Genomic DNA, 12,545 nt, shown 5'->3' with positions numbered 1-12,545 from the left:
CTCTTCATGAGCCCATCTCGATCTCACTTCAACCTCCCTCTTCTTCTCCAGCTCACCTCTCTACCTCCACCTGTGCCTCCCGGGTCTTTTTACTCTGGCCCCTGGAGCAGCTTAGTGAGTGTCACACAAAGCGGTACTATATTCCATTACCTTAAGTATATAGAAGGAGCTGATGCCTAACTGAGCTAATGTGGCTCTGAGAGATGGAGTCTCGGGGGCCATGGGCAGCACTGTCACGTTCAGGATGAAAAGTTTCCTGCCTATTTCCTACCCCCCCCACCCCCACCCCCCCCCCCCCCCCACCCCCCCTCCCACATATTCCAAGAACGTCGAAGTATCCATAAACAAAATCAGAGGGTACAGTAAGGTCTTTAATCAAGGCAATCAGTGCTGTTTTCAGAGGTGAACGGCCCAGATGCTAAGCTGGTTTCATCTTTGTCTGTGCTTTAATTACTTGCTTCTCCATTTTGATGGAGGGGGGGGGAGCGTTGATGGGGGTGATTGTGCCTTATCACCTATCTGCAAGGATAAAAGACTACCCAATTACTTTGTTTGGATGCTAATGATTGCATTTCATTAGTGGCCGCTCTTAGCCCTCCTCACCCAGTAAAATGGATGAATATGCGGTAATTTCAATTATTGGAATTATGAAAATTGCTTTTAAAAAGACAGCAAGGGTATCATCAGCTTTCCACTGCGCCATAATGCCATTTTAATTTCTATAATAGTTTTAATTGTCAGCGGCCCCGCTGTGCATTAATCATTTAATTGTATTGTCTTCTTCTGCTGCAAACACCTATACCCCTGAGCCCCCCCCCCCCCCCCCCATCCCACGCCTGCCCGCCCCATCTTTGAAAATACAGATCACAATCAGCAGCAGCGTCTTCACAGTGATGAGACCGCGAGGAGCCAGGAGAGGAATCTAGGGGCCCGAGGCGGAGGCAGCTGGGAGGAATTTAGCCCTCTTCATGTGATGACTAATTCATTACATGTTTGGTCAGAAATTATTGGGGGAAAAAGCTTTAGCACAGGATTACCATCAAAAACCAACTAACTAACCAACAACTTTAGTCACTGAAAAAGATGCAAGAGATGAGTGAACTGCTGAGTGTGTGTTCTTCACCCGCTAGGCTCAAAACTGTAGCCCTGACGCTCTGGTAAACAACAACATTCACAGGTTTTAGAGATTCGAGTCCTGTCAGCTTTGCTGAAGCTAAACTAGAAGCAAATGCAGCTAAAGAAATCAAGGTGAAAGAAGCCTGGAACACAGGTGTAACTTGAGAAAAAAAAGCTGTAATCATTTAAATCTACTTTTGTGACATTAAATTTGTTTTTAAATTAATATTTAAGAAATGAAATGATGCAAAAATTGAAGTACTGACTTGATTGCTATTTGATGTCTTAAATTTTTATTTCCTGTGAATGCAACCTAAAGCTTAAAACATAACTAAAAACAGTGTGTGTGTGTGTGTGTGTGTGTGTGTGTGTGTGTGTGTGTGTGTGTGTGTGTGTGTGTGTGTGAAACTGCAACCTGCAGAAGTGAGACGTGAGGTTCTTGACTGAACGTGTGGCTGAATAAATGTTAGCACTAGCAACAGCTAGCTGGAAGCGCTACGTTAGCTGCTCAGGGTGCCCAAAGTGTTTCTTTGTGTCTCCGGGAGCTTCAGGAGAGTTTTGAGAGGATAACGAGCTCTTGAGATCTTTCATCGCCGAGGAAGATGCTGGAGATTTTTTACACTTTTTTGGCAGAAAATGCTAAGAATGATGCAGCTTCCTACAGTCATATAAAGCCTTCATTATTAGCATTTTAATATTATCATGTTAACATTATGAAATAGTACTACTAATAATATTAACTATTGTTATTTATTATTATTTATATCAATTGCAGGAGAAGAAATTTGGAATGTAAAGTTCTGTGAATGAAAACTTAACCTAAGAAAAAGAAACTAACAGAGGATGAAAAAAAATATCACAATTTAAAGCTGAAATGTAAAATAATACTGCGTATTGTGGAACTTTTGAAGTATTTCAAATGTCATATGTGAATAAGTGTCCCATCAAACACAACGTTCCAACTTAGGGGCTGCTTTATATGAATCATGAGCTTTGCACAACGAGAAGAAAACCTCTGACTGACAGCCTTGAACAGTCCTCCACTCTCTCCTCCTCGCATCTCGAGAGGGAGGAGGTCAAGTATGCCCCCCCTCCTCAAACAAACGCTCTCTGATGCCCATGGAGAACACCTTGCCAAGCCTTTTAGCCACAGCTATTTTTCTTAAACTCGTGTCATCCAGAGCAGCCGAGGCTTCTCTCAGCCTTGAACTTCTGCGGGTGAAGTGGGCCAACAACCAGGCAGGAAAACACATCAGAGTTCGGTGGAATAGGACCCGTCTCCATGGATACATTTAATGCTTTAACCTCCAAATATTTTCTTACCAGTCTGTTGACAACAGAAGAGAAATATCCAACCAACCAACCAATATTTATGAGGTGGGATCCAGAGGGCACTTCAGCTCTGTGGAGGTCTCTGAAAGGACAGCTGCAATTTAGAGGAAGCAGAGAAATCTGAAGCCTGAGGTTGCATGATCCTACATGGCCGCTGGAGCCAGGGCAGCAGCGAGACTTTCCAAACTATACAGCTGTGGTGCTAAAAGATTACCGGTAGTAGGATAAGTCAGCGCGATGCCTCTCCCCCCTTGATTCCAGGTATTTCGCCCATTCTGCCTCCCACATCACCCAGGAAACACGAGGGATGTTGCATTTAGTTCAACTCATTTCCTGGTTTAACACGGGGACAGAACTTTATCCCTGGATCTGAGATCCAAGGCCACAGTAGATCCCCGCAAAACACAACGCGGAACTCCTCATGTTCATTCCTGATCATGCAAAACCATCTTTTTTATACCAACATTAGCAGAAAGCTGCGTCTGGTGAGTTATTTGTGGGTAGAAATGTTTGACCATAGCATTCTCCCAAAAAGACTGAGGGAGAAAAAGTGCCATTCAGAAACAACTTGAGAAAGAGCTGTGTGCACGTGTGTGCATGGCAATAGACAGTGTGTGGGTTAAACGTTATTTTTGTATTCGTTTGAGGGCAGAAGACACTCGACGGGAAGAGGATCTGAAGACTCAGCCTCAATCAATTTGTCTAAAATGACTGTGGAAGGGTCACATGCTCTTCAGTCGCTGTATAACAAGTTTCCTTTTTTAAAGATATATCTTATAACACCGGCTTGGGGTCAAGTGTTCTCAAGGTCTCTTAACATACAGGCATTTTGTTATGATGTCTGTGGAACAGTGAAATTTAAGGATGAACCCCTGACCTCAGCGCAGTTTGACACAATCCTGCCCCCTTCTGGACAAGATGGGGAAGAGCAGGATGGACCAACCTGGGTGGACAAAAACACTGATTCTTTCAGGATGGTTTATTCTCTGTAACATGCAGATTTATATATATATAGATATATTGTATATCTATATATATATATATAGGTTTTTGCGTCACTTTTTTTAAGCGCGCCCTTTTGAAGCATCATTAAGATTCTGCTTCGTTTGCTTTTCCGCCTCATGAGTGAGCTTGGACATCCAAATTACGCATCCAGGGCTTGCAGAACATCAGATTCGTGTCATGTGGGCACTCCTGAAAGCGTGGGTATGGAGGAGTCTGTGTATTCGGGACCGTGGGGACCGGAGAAGGGGGGGCGATGGAGGCGGACAGAAAAGATTGGGGAGTGATTCAATCGCCACACAAATGGATTTGGCTAATAGAAGGAGCCTCTGATCCTGACTGGTGCACAGCTGGAGCTCCGCTAATTGGAGAGGGTGGAGAGTGGAGAAGAGAGCAGAGAGAACAGAGAAAGAGAGAATATGGCCCCCAGAGAAAATGCATCCCTGACAAGAATCATGCCAAACATTAATATCGGGTCACGCAGTTGCACATCAGCTCAGCCGCCGCATTGCCCCTGAAAAAGGAAGCTCAATCAGCTCTCGCAGCCGTAATCATCGTCAGTGTTTTAAAATATGTGATAAGGGAAGCCATTTGAGCAGAGAGTCCGGCTCTCTAACCCACTTCACATCAGTAAGGACCATTAGAGAAATAACTCGACCTGATAGGTGAAAACAGAAGCTCGCAACCATTTAGCAGGACTGAGGACACGCCAGTGAAATAAATTCATTATTAGAATAATCTAAGATACCCACACTTTTATTATTAACCTGCCATTTTATCAGGATGACTGAGGAACCAAATGTCACAGCAGTTCAGGCAAATAGAATTAATGCAGCGCTACGTTCCCAAGGAGATTATAAAAGGTGGAAACTGCCGAGAGGGAGAATTCACATTAGCGGGTTTTGTGAAAGAGCGCAACGGTGAAATAAAATCTAAACGGTGTCAAAGTTCATCATCGTCTCAGCTCTGTCTGCTGAAAGATTAGAAGAGCCCATTATCCTTTCAGTCCTCTACCGGTGCTGCAGGAGACACAAAGAAACACGGATGAGACCCGGACGCTGAATTCAACCTGAAAAATCTGGACATTCGGCTCATTTTTTTTTTACTAGAAATAACAAGAGATAAATCATTGTATGTTGGATTTTATCTAATATTAAAGGATGAAAGGAATACTTACATTGTCTTTGATATTTTGATTTTACAGCATAGGCATCCATGACAACAAGAAAACGGAAACAAAGCCTGTTGTTTGTTGCAATAAATAAGCAATATTTGAACATTCTGATCGATTGGGGGCGTCCTGACAAACAATACTGAATAAATGGCATTACTTTATCTACTTAAAGCTGATCGTTGGTAAAAAAAAAAAGGAAAAAGTATGTAAAAATAAAGGATTACAGTAGCAAATGAACAGGTGTCTTGTGTGTGAGTGTGTGTGTGTGTGTCAGAGGGACGCTGCAAGATTCTGTGTATTCTAAAAGCAGGGGTCTTTTCCAATTGCCCGAAACACAAAGAGGATCACAGCAGGGGGGCTCTTAGGATACCCATCAGCTCACAGGGAAAGGGCAGAGGAAAGACCTACATATAGGAAGTAGGAAATGGAGTGTACACACAAGCAGACTCTCTCTCTCTCAAACACACACACACACACACACACACACACACACACACACACACACACACACACAGGCTCAGCACAGATGGGGATTGGTAAAAACGCCCCCTTCAGACAAAATCTGGGAACAGCAGCTGTTGGTGTAAAACTGAAGAAATCTTTTGTAAAGTGGGCCTTCAAACCCACACATACACACTCCCCATGATGTCAGTCAATCAGCAACTAAAGATCAACAACATATTAGTGTACAGACGCACACAAACCGTCAGATCTGGTGGGGGACGCGTACACACTGGGGCAGCGCGGCGGACCCTCCCACCGTGTTTCCTTTGTAAGAAGCATTGTAGCAGTTTTGTCTGAGCCATATGGGCTGGTTTAGGGGATGTGGACCCCCAGCAGCTGATCCTTTGTTCCCATGTCACAGAGGTCGCTGGGATTGTGTTCCCAGCTAATTCCCTCTTTCAGGGAGCGCAGATCAGAGTCTATAATGATCTGGGCGCCCTAGCATAGGGATTACCACCGTGTGTGTATGTGGGGGGGTAAGAAAAGCAGCGAGATTGAGAGATGGCATCTTAAGATGAAACATTGTAGCTACTCCTTAACAACAGGAATCAATTGATCACCCCCCACACACACTCACACCGTACCCACCCACCACACTGAAACAGATCCACCCCACCTCCCAAACACACTGAATTTTCCACATCATTTCCCTCAATCCAGCCTGGGCAAACATTATTAGCAGGGAAAGTGTAGGCAGTGAAGGGAAAGTAATAGCGTCTTGTCTCGACTGACCTCCGGTGTCGTGTAGCTGAATATTTTGTCTCCTCACTGATGTGGCTGCTTCTGTTCTACAGCTAATTGATCCACAATCTGAAAAACAAACAACCCTAAAACGCATTACCACCCTCTAAAGCATTAATATTCCATACATTTTGGCTGGATACTGGAATTTTTGAATTTTACTACATAAATTCTATTATGTAATGAAACATTTGACGGGACTGCTCGTCGCTACTTGACCTTCGATCATTAGCAATCATTAGCAGGTTGACTCAGGCTACGGCTAGGTTTTTTGTGGTTGTGATGTACAGCACCACAGGTGATTTTGAGTCCTCCAATTGGAAAGCGCATCTTCAAAGACGTGTGTTTTAGGCCCAGACCAGTGCCCTTTAGCACCCTGTTGCTGGAGTCAGAAAAAAAACATTTCCGACCCAGTGACCTGCACCACACGTTTGCATGATAATATTAACGAATAGTAGAATAACCAGTCCTGGCGGCTGGTTCTTTCTGGGCTGTGTAGGACTATGGTTGAGCGGGGGGCGAGCACCCGTGGGGGAAGACCCGGCTCAGATCTAACAGGAGTTACAGTTATATTCAATGCAGTGCAACAGAATAGGAAGCAATGTGCATCTTTGCTTTGCGACATCCCAAATGACACAATAATAAAGGAGGTGCTTTTTCATGGTACAGTAGATAAAGAAAAACAGCTACATGAATGAATACTGCAACAAGAGCAGCACATCCAGAAAAATACAAGGCCGGGCACCTGAATGGTCATTTTTGAACATTGTTGAAGTCGTATTGGATTATTTAAAACAGTGCTCGCCCTGCGCCTCCACGAAATAAAGCACAAGCCCCACTAATCAGATATGATCTCAAGGAAAGAGAACGTCTGTATATCCTAAACCAAGAGCACCCCCCCCCTCACACACACACACACACACTGTTGCTGAAGCCCTCCAATAACTGATAAAGAGGACTTTCAACAAGGCAGCAGAAAACAAAACTTGTTTGCTTTCCTTCAACCCACTTCCAATTTTCTGCTCTCATTTGTTTCCGTGGGCATCTTTCCATATTTTATTCTCTTTCTTCTTCCCTTCCGTGAAAAGAGACTTTCATTGAAATTCATGCTCTCAAGGACCGGCACCCACACAAGGCCAGGATATAATAGGCTGACCTATTTACCCAGCAGTTTTATTTATCTTTTCCTCCTCCTTCCCTCCTCCTCCCACTCCTGGCTTTGGATTGAGCACGGACATGCAAGATGGCAGCTGTCTCCTTCCATTAGCATTGCAAATGAAGCAAGGGAGAAAGAAGTGCACCTCGAGTGCGTGAAGACTGAGACGGCGGTTTGGTTTCAGAGCAAACTCAGACCCATCCCAGTGGGGGGGGGCACACACCAGGTGAGGTGAGGCAAGCTTGCTGCTCCGTCCACTTTACGAGTGCATTTGAACATAATCCTAATCCCTAATCCTGGAGAAAAACAGACCTAAAAAAGTCTAGAAGATTAAACTATTTTCATTTTGGTGCAGTTTGCAACGGGAGGGTTGAGCAGGAAACTGCAGAGGAAAAGATCTTCTCCTGCATCCATCAAAAAGAAGCAGCAACAAAAGCGTTGAATTGCTGCTCTTGGAGCTTTTTGAGAGGGACATTCTTTCAGTCGCCTTTGCTGGTTTTTGAAAACCAAAGAAAGGACATTCCCAGTATTTTTTAATCCCACCGCCGTCCTTTTAGAGGAACCTGGGTAATGAAATGATGGGGAGGTCATTAATATAAGAGGTCTTCTTGGTCGTGGTCATTAATTCTAGTTTTTTGTGATGACCCTGGAGGGTCAATCAGGAACAGTATTATTGACTTTTATACAGAAATAATACCACAAGACTGCAAGGACTCACATCTACTGTACTGAAAGAGCATTGTGCGTGTGTGCGTGTGTGTGTGTGCGTGTGTGTGTGCACCTTTTTCATGTGAAGAGTGCAGCTGTATAAATGCACAATCAATCAAGACAAATGATTCAACCTGTCCTTTACACAACAGCATAGGTTGGTGTCCAAGGACACATCTTATTAATATCAAATCTATGGGGATGCAAGGGGTTATTGTCCCAAAGAAACATCGTCATGGTTACCGCAGATCCTGCAGACAAAGCTGTATATGTCCTCCTGGAGTAAAAGCCCAAGATCGAAAAAACAGACCATTCCAGAGAGCATGCAAAGCAAGTTTTACAGACAGGAAATTAACCATTGTTGTGATGCTCAGTTCACGCTTGGTCTCAACCAGAGCTGGTTAAATGGAGCTGAACACTAGCTCAAGTACTGAAGGGCTCTTTCTGCTTAAACAAATGCCATTTTCTCATGCACACATCATGTAGAGTAAAAGGGATAAACCTGAGTAAACTCTGGAAAAACCCACTAAAGTCAAACTTTGGTGTAACGACATAACCAGCTGCAGATGCAGAAGAAGCCAAATGATGGGAAAGGGATAGAAAAGAGACGGAAAACATGGAAAACGTGTGCCTGGAGTGCCTGGAGAAGAGTTACGGCTGCACCGCAGCTAACCATCTCACAAACAGGTTGGAAATTCATAGGTTACAAACCAGTTCCCAGAATCTCACAGTCCTGGCCAGATTCAGTCCCAAAATGGGATACTTCAGAACCTGATCCAATGTATGATTTTAACATTGAGAAGAGCAAATCTCCAGTGTTCTGGAGTGACTGGACTCCACCAGCTGCTCTAATATGGCTACGCTAATGTGGGAGCTGACTCAGGACCCACTGAGGGGATGCCTCCAGATCAAACATTTAATTATTCGACACCCTGAGTCCAACCACACACTTTTTTTTAATTACTTTTTGGTTTTTGTTACCTGGGCAAGAGCAGAGATGATGCTTCTCACCTCAGATTTCATGGGGCCAAAGAGATGCAGCCAAACAGGACCAGTCCTTTACAAAAACTAGAGTGGCCATCCTCCTACTGCCAGTCCCTCACACAAGACCACCATTAAATTCTTTGCCCACTCATTCTTTCCCTCTCCCTCTTTTTGTCTCTTGAGAAGACACCTCACTTGAGAAACCACTGAGGCGGCTTTTTAAAGGTCTCTGTGTGGCAGGGTGACAGAGGACACCACTCTCTGCTTTTTCTCTCATTTGGAAAACCTGAGCGAGATTGAAAAGAGGGTCCTCAGCTCCCTCCCTGAAGACCCTCCTCTCTACCCTCCAACGTCACCCTGCCGTCCCCTGCCTCAGCCTGGGTGGACTCCCTCCGTTGGTTCTCAGACCTCCCTATTCTGTGTGATACCAGCGTTATTGTGAGAGGGGGACAAAGAACAGGAAGCATGGGGGTCGACGGGGCAGGCTTGAAGGTCAGCGCAATCAGTCTCTGTATGATGGATGTGGCGCAGGGGCCAGGTCACCTGAAATGCACCAAACAAGACGGTGCAAAGCACGCCCTCCTCGCCTCTTTTTTTCCATCCCTCACTCAGCTACAGCCTGCTATAAAAGCCACATTATCAGGGGATTTTACTGTCTCAGTGTGGAGAGACATAAACAGGAACTCGCGAGCTCCCATTTTATTGATTTACTGCAGATTACTTTGACTCTTTAGGCCATTGACGATTTAAAAACTAATTATTCACTTATTGTATTTGCTAATAATACTTGATCCTGTCTAATATTATAATTAAACACTGGCGGTGTAGTTTAAATCATACAGTATAACTAAAGAGTTACATCGGCAATAAAATGATTTAAAATAAAACATTTATAGCAGTGAGGAATCCTCCCCAATCATATATCCATATTAATTTAATATGGAACTGTATCCTATAAATGCTGCAAAAAAAATCATAAAAAGAGGGAGAAATGGGGGAAATGAGACGACGTTACGCAAGTTCAACCAGTAACCTAAAAAAAAGCAAAAAGCAAAAGCAAAAGCAAACATCTGATTTCATCAAGATATCACAAGCAACTTCACATAAGCAACTACACTGTTGTGTAGAATTTCAAATTTCATCACTAACCATCTAAGTGAATGGGAGTAGCAGTGTATGTGTGTGAGTGTATGTGTGTGAGTGTATGTGTGTGTAGGGGGTTCTGCGGTAGCCATGGATACCAGTGTGTGTGGGAAGCAGTCCAAACATGACAGGGTTGAGTTTACTGACTCAAGGTGACTGGGCTGAGGGCAGAGCAGCTCCCAACCAAGGGACAATGGCCGCTCCATTAGTGCTAATGGGGGACACATGAAACAGGATTAGGGATGAGGACACCTGGGGGGACCACATGGAGAGAGGGAACACCCCCACACCACCCCAAAAAAGTCCTGTCTGACTCCATCAAACTGGCACAAAACCAGAAGTCTGCCTGGGGACAGCTTCCTGCCGGGCTGATTTACCATCTAATGTGAAGCAAAGATGAAAAGTGAAAATCAACCTGCTGATAGTTCATTTACTTTAATGGATAATTCCCACAATCTGAGTGGGACTAACTTATCAGGGGCTCTCTAACCACAGTTTATCTTTTTCAACAGATTTATTTGGCCAAATGGAATATTTTACTGTCGTGTGAACAATAATGATGAATTGCTCCAGATTTGGTGAGACCTGTAAACTTCTCTGAAAGTTGAAAATGGAATATGGAAAAGAGCATCAGCAGCATGTTTACTCCTCTCCAGTCCAGCCAAATAATTAATACATTTCCCACCACCTTCAGCCTTGTAAATCAAACAGACGTGGTCTGAGGTTGGATAAATCACCCCCGGTGGACAGGGAATCTGCCCCTGTCATCCCGCCCCCTCCAGCCCTCCCAGTTCATCCCTCATCCCCACTTCTCCATCACCCCCTTCTGCGAATTCCTGAACTCTGCCCAAGACGCCCAGTCAATTAATAAGACATTGTCTCCTCCCCCTGGAGCCCGTGCACAAGAGGCCACCCAGGAGCCAGCAAGGTTTCCCTCTAAAGCTGCTTCACTGGTGGCCCCCAGGAATGCCAGTCGCTTTGGGAAAAGGCAGGACAAGGTTGGATTGGATGGAGAAGGGGGGTGTGGGAAGCAGGACAATAGAACCAGGCCCATCATGCTCATATGCTGGGGCAAGACAGTCAAAAATTGGAGGGCAACAAAAGGAAATGCATTCCACTCCCAAGGATAGGAAGCACCTCCCGCTTCTGGTCACCAAAAAGCCCCCCCCCGTTCACCACAACAGGTACACACGCCTGGAATCTGCCATACTTGAGAGAACACTGGCTGGGCTCACGGTCAACTCCAACGCAGCTTAATCTAAAAGTAGCTACAACAGAAACTAGAGGGGTGTCAACTGTTAAATCTCAGCCCTGCCTATATGATTTGATCATGTATTTTAAACGTGCATGTGCCGTGCACGCACAGCACCGGTAGGAGGTTAACAACGAGGCTACACCATCCATCTTCTGCTGCTCTTCCTTTAACGTAGTCGCAAGATGGAGCCTAGCACTGAAGCAGAACGTTGAGTGTCTGTGAGGTTTAGAAAGACTTAAGCAGATAAATGTGTTTAAAAATAAAATGAGAATCATATCAGCGAGTTAAATACATCATCAATCAGCAGATTAGGAAAACGGAGGACAGTCTTGTGACATCACTGCAGTAAGCACGCCAGGACAGCAGGTGGCAGAACACAACACACATCTCTGCACACCTTGTTCTACAATTCAAACTTAATTACAGTGGGACCTCTACTTACGAACGTCTCTACATGCAAAATTTTCAGGTTACGAAACGTCTCAACGGGAAAATATTTCCTCGTTACGAAAGACATTTCCGGATACGAAAGGCAAAAATACGCAAACATGCTAGTAGCTGCTCTGCCATTGGCTATCGCCTAGCATCTTCCTGTAATCCCATTGGCTAGGAAGGACGTCAATATGTACAAGTTTGTGTGTATCCCAGCGTCTTCTTCGTCGTCTTCGGGATTTATTGTGGGTGTTCGTATGTTTGTCCATTAGATGGCGGTGTTACCACAAGTGTTAAAGTTCGTTGCTAGTAATGACGGCTAATGTAAGATTAGCCTGTAATAAAGTTCATTTTGTTCCTGGAGAAGCCTTGCACTGAATTCCTACATTTATTGTGCGGTAATCTAATTGTAACATAATTGTAACATTTTAATGCATTTTTATGATTTATAAAAAAAATTATGTCAGAATTTTTGGGGGCTTGGAACGGATTAGGGCATTTACATGGAAAACGCATCTCTACTTACGTAATTTTCAGGTTACGAAACAACTTCCGGAACCAATTAATTTCGTAAGTAGAGTTTTCGTAACTAGCTTTGCCATTCCTCCTCCCTTGTTGAGATTAAAATATGCCATCCCCATTTTCACGAGAAACACACCCTCTCTGTTCACATGGTAGTTAACAGATAGTTAATAGTTAACAGAACAAACACCCCCAGGATATTATAATAGTTCCAGCTTGACAGTTTTTGATGATTTTGCCAGTAACCTGACACTTTTGTTTTAAAGAACAAAAAAAGGTTTCTGTAATGAGCAGAATTGAGTTTAATAGCCTAACAAACAAGAGGTCACGTTGTCTCAACTTTTGCTGCTTCTGAATTCTTGATATTATTCAAAAAAGCATTAATTTTAAAAAAGACCACATATTTTTTTGAGTCTACTGTAAAATACATGGATGCATTTTTATGATGTATTAGTCCATAGAAAAAAAAATCAATG

This window comes from Takifugu rubripes, chromosome 2, assembly GCF_901000725.2.
Source record: "Takifugu rubripes chromosome 2, fTakRub1.2, whole genome shotgun sequence".
Classification (NCBI taxonomy): domain Eukaryota; kingdom Metazoa; phylum Chordata; class Actinopteri; order Tetraodontiformes; family Tetraodontidae; genus Takifugu; species Takifugu rubripes.
The sequence above is the reverse complement of the archived record's forward strand: the minus strand, read 5'-3'. Positions refer to the sequence as shown.